Source organism: Calidris pugnax, unplaced genomic scaffold (genome assembly GCF_001431845.1).
Source record: "Calidris pugnax isolate Ruff unplaced genomic scaffold, ASM143184v1 scaffold273, whole genome shotgun sequence".
Lineage (NCBI taxonomy): Eukaryota > Metazoa > Chordata > Aves > Charadriiformes > Scolopacidae > Calidris > Calidris pugnax.
Window position 1 is genome coordinate 14031631 of NW_015094508.1, and position 13671 is coordinate 14045301.

Sequence of the window (13671 nt, forward strand, 5' to 3'; positions counted from 1 at the left end):
CCCCGCCAGCCCCTGTCCGCCCCTCGCTCCCCTTTTACTGCGTTTGTTTTGCAAATGGCTTCGCCGCGCCACAGTTTGTTTCCCCTGCCCGGCCGATGAGCAAATTAGAAGGATTTGTAAGGATGTGGCGCGGAGTTTGGGGGGCGGGGGGGGGGGGGCATTTTCTCCCGAATCTGAAAATCATTATCCCCTGTCATTAAAGTGCCTTGACGAGAACGCTGTATGGAAACAATGCATGGATTTCCCCCGCGCGCACACACACACACACACACACACACACGCACTCTTCTCCCCGACCCGCACCAGCGCTGTCTGCTCCCCGCTCCCTCCTCCCCGTGCCCCGAACAGCGTTGGGTTGGGGGTTTGTTGTTTTTTTTTTTTCACAGAGAACGTATAACTTAGTCACTTCTGATCACATAAAACCTCTGTGGAAACTCCCGTTGCTGCCCAGTTGAGAAAGTTTCAGTGTAAAAAAAAATTCCAAAGACATTCTTAGCAGTTTCTAACGAAGGAAGGAGAGGCCAGTGCCACGTAACCAGCCAGTTCTCTCTGCATCAGCAGCTCTGTTACTGAGAGCGCACGCGGCCGAAGGACAGAGGGATTTTCAAAAGTGTTGTTGTTTTTTTTTTTTTTTTTCTTTGTGTGTTTGTTTGTTTTTTCCCCTCCTGCGGGCGGGGGTCGTTCCTGGGTTTGCTGCCCGCCGTGGGGGTGCCGGGCGGTGAGGCGATGCCGGTGCCCGCCGCGTCCCGGGCGTGCGCCCCGCCGGTGCCGCTGTTACCGCTACTCGCTCCATTGTAAACATCTGGGGCTGCCTTCGCACGGACCTCACACGCACTTCATTGTCGTATTTTTTATTTATTTATTTATATATTTATTTTAAAAAAAGAAATTATTTCAAAGTAAAAGTCATATGGCTGTTTCCATGGCTTGGAGTTTCAAGCTTTTCTTGTAGTGCTAATTAGGCTTTTAGTAACAGCTTGCTTCTGGTAATGTATTTTTGGCTGTCACTGCTAGAAATGTAACCTTTATTCGGTTTTGCTGCCTGTGCAATCTCAAATTGAAGTAACTGTAGTAAATCACAATATATTGCATTGTAACTCTTAAGTGACTACATCTCGCTATAGTAGCATGCTGAAAAAGTAAGCCCTGTTATGCAAGTGTTGGAAGAAATTCTCTGACTTGCTTCGCTGGTGGAGAGCCACGTTTTGGTTCTTGGGTTGTTTTACATAAATCCAGATAAACCTGGGGATAAATTCTGTTAAATTAAAACATCTTGTTTGTTTTAAGTGTTTTAAGTTTGCTGAAGTGACTTAAGCAGATCCCTGGTTAACTAAAGTGTAAAGCGTGGAGTACTTCAGTAGATTGCCATGCTGTCTGATAGACATTCTGTTAATTCAGCTGTATTTCTGTTAAACACCCATAACATGGGCTTACAAACAGGGAGGAGAGGGCTGCTGTATCATATGTCACTACTTCACTTGCTCCACCTTGCAACTTCATACTTTATCATGCACTTAATGTTTGCAAAGCTTTAGATGTCAAAGCAGCTGAATCTTACCACCTCCATTTCTGTATTTCATAGAAAGCCAAATTCTTGAAAAACAGAGCTATGATGAAGGCTTCACTTTGAATTTGTGTGGAATCAGGTTCTACCACTGTATTTCTTAGGTTACTTAGTTTATGGGGGAGGACAGCATCATTCTCCTAAAATGAGAGGCTGAAAGCTTTGTGTGCATCTCCGAGAACAGCCATTCTGTGTAGAGCATTGCTGCTGAGAAGGCTGTAAGGGGCCCAGTCTGACAACAGTGTACTCAGAGCAGTAACTACTCATCTGAGCAGTCCCCCTTAGCCTGCAGAACTGTGCTGTGAGTTAAGTTGCGCGTCTGCATGAGCTTCTGCATGATCTTGCCAAGAAGTGGTAGAATACACTGAAATGCACAAATACATCTTTCTACTTTTTCAGTCTACACGCAAGAACTACCTACCCCATGCAGCTGTAGGGTGTGATTCTTTTTTCCAAGTTTTCTAATCAGTGCATCAGGAAGAGAATTGGCAGTCGTGATGATGTCGTGGTTATTGTTGCATCTGCATAGTATCTACTGAAAGAGAGGAGAATGCAATTTGTTTCATATAAAAGCAAAACAATCTTTTTATTGCACATAGCTGCGTCCCGTCCCTCGAGTTTTATGTGCAGTGAAGAGAGGACTCCCATCATCTTAAAACTTGGAACTTGCTAACTGCACTTACATCACAAAGTCAGACCTAGCGTAAAACATCTTTAAATACAAAACAATTAGGATCTTATTAGCAGAAGATAAGTCAAACAGTTGTATGTTCTTCTTTAACAGTCATTATAGTTTGCAATGTGAAATTGTGTTTTCTGTAAAAGTATGTGGTTTGAGACCATTTAAGAATGGATTAACTATGCCTTTATTTCAAAGCTGTTTATGTAGCAAAATGTTGCAAGAGATTCACAAAATCTATGCTTCTCCTAACCTCATATGTAGCTGTGCCATCATAATGCTGTGGTAATCCTTCAGTGGACTGATGACTTGAAATACATGGTATCTTTAAGGCAGGCTAAAGTACGTGCTCAGAAATCAGAATAGATTTCTGCCATGCATAAAGGGTTAGCCAGCCATCCCACTAAATTGTAGCCTGTTTAACATTAAAGGTTATATAATATCTAATATAAGTTCCTCTTTCAAAACCATGCTTTCTTAAATAATAATGACTATTGACACACAAGGCTTTGAAGTATTATAATTGGAGCCTAATTGTCTTTTTCTCATACGCTAATGTTTAAAATTCATTTATGCTGCAGTAAAGCCTTATCTGTAGGGCTGTAAGATCATGATATGTTGTGTAATTAGACAACAGCTTTCATGGCTCGCTGCCAACTAAGCACTGTCAAGTAAGAAGAACAGTTGGAGAAAGTCAGAATAAACATTCAGAAAACAGAATTTAGTCTCCAGCCTTTAAATGGCTCAAGCAGCATTCATAGATCTGCTCTATAAATATTGTGTAGAGTGCGCTAAATTAAAGTTTACTCTGGCAGATGTTTTCCAACTTGATTGCTTGGAACTATTCCATCAGCCTTTCTCTACCTATTGGGTAATGGGAGCAGAGGTGGCTTCTGACTGCTCTGTCAGGAGGCTGGGGGAGCTTGCAGCGTTTGGCATAGCTAGAGGGTGTCTGTCACTAGCAGGGCAATTTTTAGGTTTTGTTTTATTGTTCCTTATTTCTGGAAGTTGGTCCTCAAAATGCAACTGCTACATCACCCCACAAGGACCACAGCTGTGAAGTCCGTTGCCCCTGCTCGTGATAGAGCCATTTGCATGCATGAATAAGGAGACCTGGACTGCTTTCCAGAGACTTACTGAGGGGGAGAGGGGGCAATCAAAAAGCCTCCAAAGAGCAATTACAAAAGATTTCAATATAACTTGAGATCTGAGATGACCAAGGGAAGCTTAAGCCATTAAAATGGAGAGATAACTGCATGTGTGCAGCTTCTGACTTGCACCCGGAAAATTTTCGTGAAGACAGTGAATCTCTTTGGTTTAATGGATGGCACACATTGGGCTACATGATATGCAATAAGCTGGTTCAGGAAAACTTGAGCATATTTTTGAGTGTTATGCTACATTCAATTGACTTTTAAGGCAATGGTTAGTAGTGCTATGAAGCACGCAAACTTTACATTTACAGGACAGATCTCAAAAGCAGAAGAATGGTAACGCAATATGAGATGCTTAATTAGCAGCAGCTAGCTTGCAGTATGCGGAGGCAGTTCTGCCTTGAGCAAGGATTGCGGGATCAGGCCGTTATTTAGGTACGTGTTTAGGGAGTGGATTCCGTGTCACTGAGCCTGAATGTTACTGGGAAGAATTGCTGGAGCGATTCCGACGGGCTTTGGACCAAGCAGTGCTGTGCAAAACCTACGGTAGATGGCGGCACAGCCACTGCCTGGTGTCACCTCTGCTCCACGGAGGTGGACAAAAAGGGGCTCCATCCTCAGCTGCATGAGCTAATTCAGCTCAAACGAAGTTGAAAGGCTTACAGCAGCTGAGAGGCTGTTAATTGGCCTTCTGAGCATCCAAAGTGGATTAATCCAAACAGTGCAACGGCACTGCAACTGCAGGGAAAGGGTGTTCACTGGGGGAGCTAGCATGAAATAATTTGCTACTTCTCATGAGCTAACCTATTCCAGGCTTTTCCCTTGAGTATGGAATTATCTTTCATACATAGCTTCAGGATCTGCTGAAGTCCCTTTGGTTTTGCTTTAGTGGAATTAGATTAGCAACATAGTGACTAATAGCAGGAAAGCCTCATTCTGTAGGCCAAAAGACTGTAAACAAACGCTTTGATTACTAGAAATGCTGATTGTTAGGGTTTTAAGTGTGTGCACTTAAAACATGACATATAAATACAGATTTGTACTATATATTTAGTTATATACATAAAAATGGCAGTCAGTGTGTTTTGATTAAGTATACTAGGTTTGATACTCAGTTTCTTGATTATACCTCAAGTGTAATAAAACCATAAAGCTTGGTAGGTACCTTAACCTTAGCTGTAAATCTCAAACCAGAACAGAATATGTGATAAAATATGTTCTTTTGCCACTGAACATTTTTTAAGCTAGCTGTTTGGGGTTATCAACTCCTCATGAGTTGCTGTTTGTAAATTAATGTGAAAACTTTTCTCTGTTTTTCTGAAGACAGATTAGTAGGCATATGTGTTCTGCTGTTTTGCTCTCTGTAGAGATCTGGTTTATTATTTTACCTATCAAAAAGACTTAGAATAGGAAATAATATTGTTTTAGTGAAGTAATTTGAAACTTAGGTTCTTTAATATGAAATGTGTAAGTTCTTATAGAGGTGATTTCTCGCTTTAAGTCTTTTTTTTTTTCTTCTCTTCTGCAGAATTCAGTTACATAATTTATAACCAGCAGTATACAAGCTTAGGCACTTAGGATTTATGAATGTGGAAAGAATTGTACTATTTAACATCTACATGACACTCTCCTGTTACCCTTACTGCATTCCTGCCTTGTGGACCCTCCATGCTGATGCTGTAGCCGTGTCATAAATCTGTTCAAAATATACAGTTGTAAGAAGTCTTTTTGTCTTCATAAATCTAACTTATAGCCACTTGCAAAAAAAAAAAAAAAAAAAAAAAAAAGAAAGAATTAGGGGCAATTGGAAGTTTGTTTTTCTTAGAGCCTCAGAAGAAAGAAACCAAAGGGCATGCAGGCTTACGAATGCCGTGCTGCTGTTTTAATGGGAGGGTTCTCAGGTAGTGGCTTGGTCAAAGCTTCCCTTGAAGAGGGCGTTAGCTGAGTGAGCACTATAGAATGTGCTTACACTTCTGAAACATCTTGGATGCATTCACTTGTAGGATAAGATCCTCTGTTTTGAAATAAGGCATGTTAAGATGACTTTCAGATGTCTTTGAGCTGTGTATGTGTGAATAGGGGCCTTTTCACTTCAAATGGGAGTCAGATCAGATCCTGCAAGAGGGGAATTTTTATGTATTCCACAAAGCCTTTGATTTTGAAAAGGGAAGAACCCTTCTATGAGCAAATCTTGCTAACCTGTGTATCTTAAGTTAAAAATAGCAGGTACCTATGCGCACAGAGGGCAACATCTCCTGTCATGGTGGGATTCCTGACTTTACCTCTGTCCAAGCAATATATTTCACAAGACACGTTCTGAATAGGAAAAAAGTACCTTTGTAAACAGTTGTGTATTTCTATTCTTAAGGTTACTATTTGGGATATAGAAATATTGTCAGCAAAACTAAGAAATCATTTGGTCAACTCAGGATTTGTTACAATGCTCCTTTCATGACCTGTTTTTGTTTGTTTGTTGTCCCAATTTTCTGAGGAGCTCTCTGAATCACGTTGTTACAGACTTCTTCCCCAAAACAGCACCAAGTTCAAACTTCAGTTTGCAAATTTTGAACGCTTACTACCATTGCTTATGGTCTCTTTAAAACACTGAACTACCTTATCCTAATAATCTGTCATCTAATGACCTCTTTGCCTCTTCAAACAGCACAAATAGTTTGAATATTTATCAGTATTAACAACCAATGTCAGCTTGATGAGACTGCATGGAAAAGTAACCTTTGCTTGCTTTGGGCTATGAAAGCCAAATTATCAGATCAGAAATGGAGGATGCATTTAGTTAATGTTAGCACACGTACACTTCTCAGTTGGTAGGTATATTAGTACCTCTAGTCTACCTGTATGTACTTATCAAACAAATTCTCCTTCTTTTGTTTTGACAATTTATTTTGATGTAATATTTTAATATCTTGCAGCCTTTTATTGCTTAGGTGTTTTGAACACAGAAAAGTAGTCAAGGGTACTTGTAACCATTAGTCTTGTTAAGTAGAAAGATCCTTTCCTAGCTGTATTAATTGCTTCTGTTTCTAGTGCCAATTTGTTGTAAAACATCACTGTTAGTTACAATATAGTACAAAGGAAACAACAGGAAACACTGTTATATCACGTTTTGAAAAGTCAGCCTGGGAAAACTCTTTGTGTTTATGAAGAAATTAAAATCTTCAAGGGTAGGAGTGAGGAGGAAGTGGCTTAATCTTTAATCACTGAGTGGATATTAAAACTGAATTCATTAGCTGAGTGGATTATTAAAACTGATTATGCTACTCCATGAGTACAGTGCAACAAATGGAAGTTGCAGGGGAAAGAAATGGTTCCAAGTGAGCCAGGTCACATGCTAAATAATGGCTTTAAAGGCACTCTTTGCTTTTAAATTAGGTCACTTGTATTCTTTCTTTGAACATTCAGTTCTAATTGCAACAGTAAATCAAAGAATACACTCAAAGTAGATTCCCATGTAAGGTGGACAACTGGACAGTGCCGTTTTACTGCTACTAACACGTGCATCCAATTACTGGGTTGATATACTCACAGTGTCAGCTGTAAAGCATTCCCTTATTTTATAGTTAGCCTAAAGAATTATTAGCCTGTCCCCTTTCACATTTACCTCTAAATAATCTGTCAGTAGTGTATATCTTCTACAGTTAAAGAGGAATTTTCACACACATTGAGGCTGGCTTTCAGGAAAAAAGAAATGTTGAATCTACAACAAAAAGTTTCATTCCTTACCCCCTTCCATAACTTCTGGGATTGTGCAAGAGAGGAAAAGGTTACAGATACTAGAAAATGAATGCTCAAGAATTGTATATAAAAAATAAAGATCAGATCATATCTTTCATAAACCTTGATCTAGTAAAGCAATATGATGCCTACTCCTTTCATGGTGGAAAACATATGTGAAGGACAATTAACTTATTTGCTTTTGCGGTTCCTGACTATTCTTCCTACATGGGGAGCAGAAGTGAAAATACGGGGACCTGAGGAACCTAATTGCTCTTCCCTCTTCTGCCACTGATATTAGAGGTTCAAACATTGCATAGAAATAAAGACAATCTAAGTTTCCTTTCAGGTTCCTGATGCACATCTGTGCAGCTGTAGTCAGTGTGTGTGGGAGTTGGGGAGAGAACATTGAAGCATTTTGGAAACATTCAGGATGTTGTTTAATTGGAATTAAGGCATGGTGCTAAGTGGAGGCTGAGTATAAATCAATGATATTGTGCCTGCATTAGAGGAAGGGGATGGGAAGTGTGACGAGTGCCAGAGCAACCCTGGGAAGGATGACAAGAAAGAAATAGGGGCAGCATGTGTCATGAGTGGGAGAGGGGAAGCATGGCTTATCCCTTTTGGCAGCTGTGAACCGTCAGTGATATTGAATTGTCCTCTCTCATCTCACTGCATCATCAGTTTGCTCACAGCCTGAATATGTGAAGCCATTAAGGTGCCTGCTGAATTTATCTAAAAGTGTGTAATCAGCATGGGGATAGAGACTCTTCCCACTCCCAGTTTCATTGTCTTTCTCTGACTGAATTCTATAGATACTGTCTGGTACATGCTCTGGGATTCTCTTCTTCACATTACCCTCTTCAAGAGGATTAATAACCTGCTCTATTCCTAATCTCAAAGTCAGTATGGACTAATTGCAAGCAGAAAGGTGGGAAAACTTGGGTTTGGAAGTAATAAGCTGTTTAAAGCAGCCACGAGCAAACCTGTGTTACAGAAGAAAAAAGTTGGGGTTTTGTTTGGTTGGGTTTTCTTCAGCTTTTCATTATGCTGGTAGCATCCACCTCATTTTTTATGAGAAACACCTGAAGGACATCAAGATATCCTAAATTTCTAAATGTTTTAATCTTTTGAGGGTGGAATAGAGTATTTTTATGACTGTTGTTTAGTGTTATCAAGTATTGTCATATTTTGTAAGCTTATCTTTAGGATGTGAAGTAGTAATGTAGTTACAAGTTCATATATTCAGTAACTTTGACTAAAGTGAGCAAGGGAATATATGTTCTATAATAGGATACAGGGTAACTGTATTTAATATGAAGTGAGTTTTATAAGACTAAAGTTTTAGTGCCTTCTTTTCATACATTTCCAGACGTTTTAGGAGATACTATAGTTCCTGATGTTCAATGACGCAGCCTCTTGACTTCAAGAGAACAAAATTTGATCTCTGTGCGTTTCCCAGATACTTATTTCTTTCCTATAGTTTTCTTGGAGGTGAAAATTAAAAGTGCAAACCATGTCAATTTCGAAGTACCTCTCTCATCTGCATGAGGTATCTTAGTACCTGTGGCACCTGTCCCTTGCAGGAAAGGAAGCTAATGAAAACCTTCCTCTGAGCTGTAACCTTAGCTGACTTCACTGTGTCCTTCTCCCCTGTCTCAGGGGAAGCAAAGCAGGGCTCTGGCCCATGTTCTGATGACAGGGTACCTTTCCTTTGTCAAAACACTAGTGCTAATAACTGCAATACAGAAATTGTGTTCTCACTGAGGACCCATAATTGCACACCTAATGATAACATGCACAGAAGCAGCAGAAAGAGTCTAGAGCTAACCATGTGAGCTGAGCTGTGGCCACTTTTTGTTACACTGCTTCAAGGTCTGGGCCTGGTTGCTCAGCTGGCTCTTCAGGCGCTGAAAAGATAACTTCTTCCCATAAAAAATACATATGTGGCTTCAGTACTACCCTTACTGTGTAGCTGGCTCAGCAGTAGGTAATTTTGCCAAAGGGCTGGGCTAAGGCACCATCGTGTGTAAACTGGAGCAGAAAGTTACTATAAAAGTGAGTTTCACATGGAAATTATGTCCTTTCTGGGGTCCAGAAGTGAATTCAATTCAAGCAGTTTTGCTGCTTCCCTTGGGATTTGCTTTGTGGGCAGCCCAAGTCCTAGGCCAAGGAAGGCGGAGGGAGATGCTGAGATCAAGCAGACTCACAATTCTATCCATCCTAGCAATGAAGATGTTTCCTATTGCCAACATACAGTGAGGGATACTGCAGGACAGGGAGAGAGGACAATACTAACGAGGGTCTCTGCTTGAAGTGCCATGTAGAGTGGTAACTGGAACACAGCCTGGAACCTGGTTCCAGTGGTAACTGTAACCCATGGGATTTAGGCTATGTAGCAGCTATATATTACTTAGGTATTCCTTGGTACTTCCTTTTCTCATATTACATAAACCAGTCAAGAGCAGTGACTGCCGATTGCTTAAAAGCTGATGGCAATTGTGTATTGAGGAGCTACAAGACTGAACCTGCTGATGTTGCTAAAAGACATTTTAAGATCACTGTACGGAAGACATAGGAAGATTACTGTTAGTAAATGCGGTGTGTAAAATTCCTTGCTGTAGGGCTTTGGACGAGGCAGTGTGTTTCAGCTGGATGGTATACCTCACAACACTGCTACTCCATCAAGGTTGCAATTAAATTGGTCGGGAAAGAAAAGGTCCAACACCCGCTTTCTTTGTAGAAGAGTTTGTGAACTTTAAAAAGACTTCTAATGTACATTATGGATATTTTTTTTATCAAGACAAGACAGAATTGCATAAGGCTAAAGGCTCATACCCTTCACCATGTGCTGTGAAGATGCCCTGGATATGAAGGGAGCTTAGGGACTCTTCTGAGTTCCCTGTGCTTCACCTGCTGACAATCAGGCAACATAGAGGAGGAATCTGCTTAAAAAGAGGGGGAAGAAGACTGAACGATTTGGCACAAGGATAATCTGCAGGAACCAAACTTTGAGTATAGGGAGTGCCATAAAGTCTTATTATGGGTATTATGAAATATCAGGTCCTATATACGTTTATTATCCATTGTGCCCCAAAATTTATAAATGTATTTGACTCTAGTATCTCTTTGGCTCTTGGCTGCTTGTAGAATGAGGATAGTAATACTTTCTACATGAGCAAGGGTGTTATGAAAACAATTTATTTGTGAAACACAGCAGTAACACTGTAGTAAGTGCCAGGAAAAAAAAAAACAAACACCACAACCAAACAAAAACCAAAGGATTACCAGGAGGCTAATCATTCTCTTTTTACAGAAAGGTTTGTATATAAGGAATATCAAGGGCAGTTTTGTCCTCTTACAGTACACAAAAGAATAGGCTGCTTCTTAACTCTTGCAGACTTCAGTGTTTGTCTTCTGACTAGAAAAAACATGAGATTCCCAAGAAAAAAAATGTATAGGCTCTTTTTCAAGCTCTCTGTCAAGATTACTCAACAAATTTGTTGCCTAGCGTAATACAAAATTTAATGGCCAAATAGCTCCTAACCAAATAACATGGGTATAGATGCAAATTGGATCTGTCCTATAAAATGAGGTCTAGATCTGGTTGTGCTGCATGGACATTATAGTTATGAGCAACAACAAAGTTTATTTTGCTTTACATATATGAACATTAGGATGTTTCAGCTCACAGATATATATAATTTCCATGATTAAAGTCTTAAAATATAATTGAAATTTCACTCTCTTCTCCTTACTGTCAGACCTATAAATCAAAGAAATTTGAGCATTATCTCCACCTAAAAGGTATTTTATTTGGCCGTATTATATATTTTTGGGACTGACTGAATTTCTCTGAAATGCTGTCTATGTGTTGGAGTTAAGCGACTAGAATTATTTGTTTGATTTTTATTTCTTTTCCTACTATTTTCTTTTATCATTGATACTTCCTCTTCAGTGTCCCAGACATTATTCTTTCAGTTTAATTTATTACAGTTACTTTTACATGTCACAACTTCTGTTTGAAATGACAGCCATCCAAGTTAAAGTCTTTTCAACTTTAGTGAAAACACATATAATGAGGCTGACACTTGGCTCATGTGGTATTAATCTGGTCTCTTGGTCATTTCTTCTGTGTCTCCTGCTGCAGTCTGCTCTCAAAAAGATGTATTTGCAGCTGGGGAGTACATAAGATTAACTTCCGCCTCTCTGTGGCTTCTTGCCTCAGACCACACACCAAATAATTCCTCAAAGCATTATCCAGATTTGCTCAAAATTCACCATGCATGCTTTATTCCTTCAGTTCTGCCACACATGCATTTGTGGATGCTGCTTGCAGCTGATTCTGCTTATGAAACAGGAAACATTTTGCAAAGATGAGGATTTGGAGACAAACACTATTGTAAAATATCTATAATAATTTTTCTGTGGATCTCTTCCTTTTTGGGTTTTGCTGGTTTTATAAATGTACACAGAAGACCATAAAGGTCAGCAAAATGTAACCTTTCTGGTTTTCACTGTACTCAGGGCATAACAAAGACTAATGTATCTTTTCAGTACAGACTGAATCACAGTAATTCCTATGCTCAGAATTAAATTTAAAAAAAAAAAAAAAAACCACAAACTACAGGGATTATATTCAGGAAGATCCTTAGTGCTGTCTGTCTGAAGTATTAAATTCAATAATGCTACCAAAAAATTGCTACTGTGCAGATGGAGGAAGTGTTCATTATCCAGGGATGCTCAAACATCAATCACAGTTTAAAATCCTTAAAAAGGGAGTCACAGACATGAGGAGTACCAGTATGTGCATTCACACATCAGTGCAGACTCAAGAAGTATCTGTAACGATGAGCAGGAAAACCAGTATCTAAAAATATCTAGTTACTTTCTGTTACCTTGTGCTTAATACAAGAAGTTATAGCTGAGGTTACTGGACACTTCTCATTAGGTCTATAATGGGGATGGGAACATAATATTGGTGCTTGAATAAATTTTGGTTTGGCATTTTCTAATATTCGTATTGTTGGTTTTCAACTAAATATTTTTTCATGGTAGTTTCAGAATTGCAGTACCCAGTCATAAATATATATGTATGGGTATATATACATACATATATATACAAGCTCTTCACTTATAGATGTGTTTTGTGGAAGTTCTTAATGCAAAACTCCTGTTACACACTCACAGACATACTGACAATGCAAGAGTAGATTGCATGGTGATGCACCTAATGTACAGCATAAGATGAAGTTTCCGAAGAATCTGTAATGCCCGTAATTGAAGAGCACACTTAAATTTTCAGGTGTAATCCTTGTGCAGCTATTGCTCTGAGCACCTCTGAGAGCTCACTCTATTAAGCTTATGATGTAAAAGCTCTCATCGTGTGAAACAACTTGAGAATAAGTAGAAATCAGTGTCATTATTGCAGTATTTGGACACATTAGATTAATTTCTTCAGGAGGACCATAGCATATGCTTGGCCTAACAAAGGATGACAAATGTTAGATACTTCTAGATATCTAATAATAATTTCAGAGTTTACTCAGCTAAAGTACTCATCTTGTTCTCCTGTTCCAATAAATACCTTGCTAATGAATCCTAGTTAACATGACCTTGTAGCAGAGTCTTTTGCTATTGATTTTTTTTTTTTTTCCTATACAAATGGTAGATTTGTTTTCTGATTTTGAAGGAGAGCTGATACTCACAAGTCATATGTCACAAGCCACTAAAAGTGTCAAAATCTTACAGCAGGCCCTTGGTGGCTTGTTAATCTCTCCTTTCCCCTCGCCTCCTTTTTTAAAGGAAACAGACTAATTCACTTAAATATAATGAGAGCCATGCTTGCCATAGCCTACTTTTTAAACAGTGTCAGCTCAAGTAAGATCTGTCTTATTTCTTCACCTCCTTTTCTTGGCTTCAACAATTAAACACAAAGCTGAAAAATACAGGGTTTTATGGCAGAGCTATTTCATATGTCAAATGAGAAATGGAGGCTGCCGCCTTCATAACAGAAAAATATACAAGTGTTAGGGCAAGGAAGTTTTTCTTTTCCTTTCTGCTCCCCTTCTAAATTACCATTAGCAACACGCAAGAGATAAACCTCTATTTTAAATAGGGAGACCAGATGTATGTTTAACCTCTAGGGCAAGAGGTTATTTAATATTTCTAATTGGCTTCCACTAGGAACAAGAAGTTAAAATATCTCCAAACAGAAATAACTGATATGGTAAGGCGAACTTTTCAACTGGGTAAGAGCTCTTTACAATAAGACAGCATTACAGAGTTCCATGTTAGGCCAACAGACATTGTATTGCTATAGCAATACATCTATACTCGGAACAGTAACTCTGTGTTTACTTTTGATAAGTAGTGGGAGAAAGTTTGTTGAGTTGCAGCAAAAAGAAAGTAACAAGAAGTTAAAATTCTCATGTTAAAGAAAATGTAGAAATATTATGCCACAGATCTTAGGTTTGCTATTCAATGTTAGACTTTTCCATCTCCACAGATATTACCTAACCAAATCTTGAAATATGGCTGTT

General features: G+C 39.1%; 1 protein-coding gene across 4 annotated transcripts in view; it reads left to right on the top strand.

Moving 5' to 3' along the window:
- FGF10 (fibroblast growth factor 10) overlaps positions 1 to 13671 on the top strand; it is a 78031-nt gene that overhangs the window by 1434 nt on the left and 62926 nt on the right. The gene's annotated exons all lie outside the window — the stretch shown is intronic.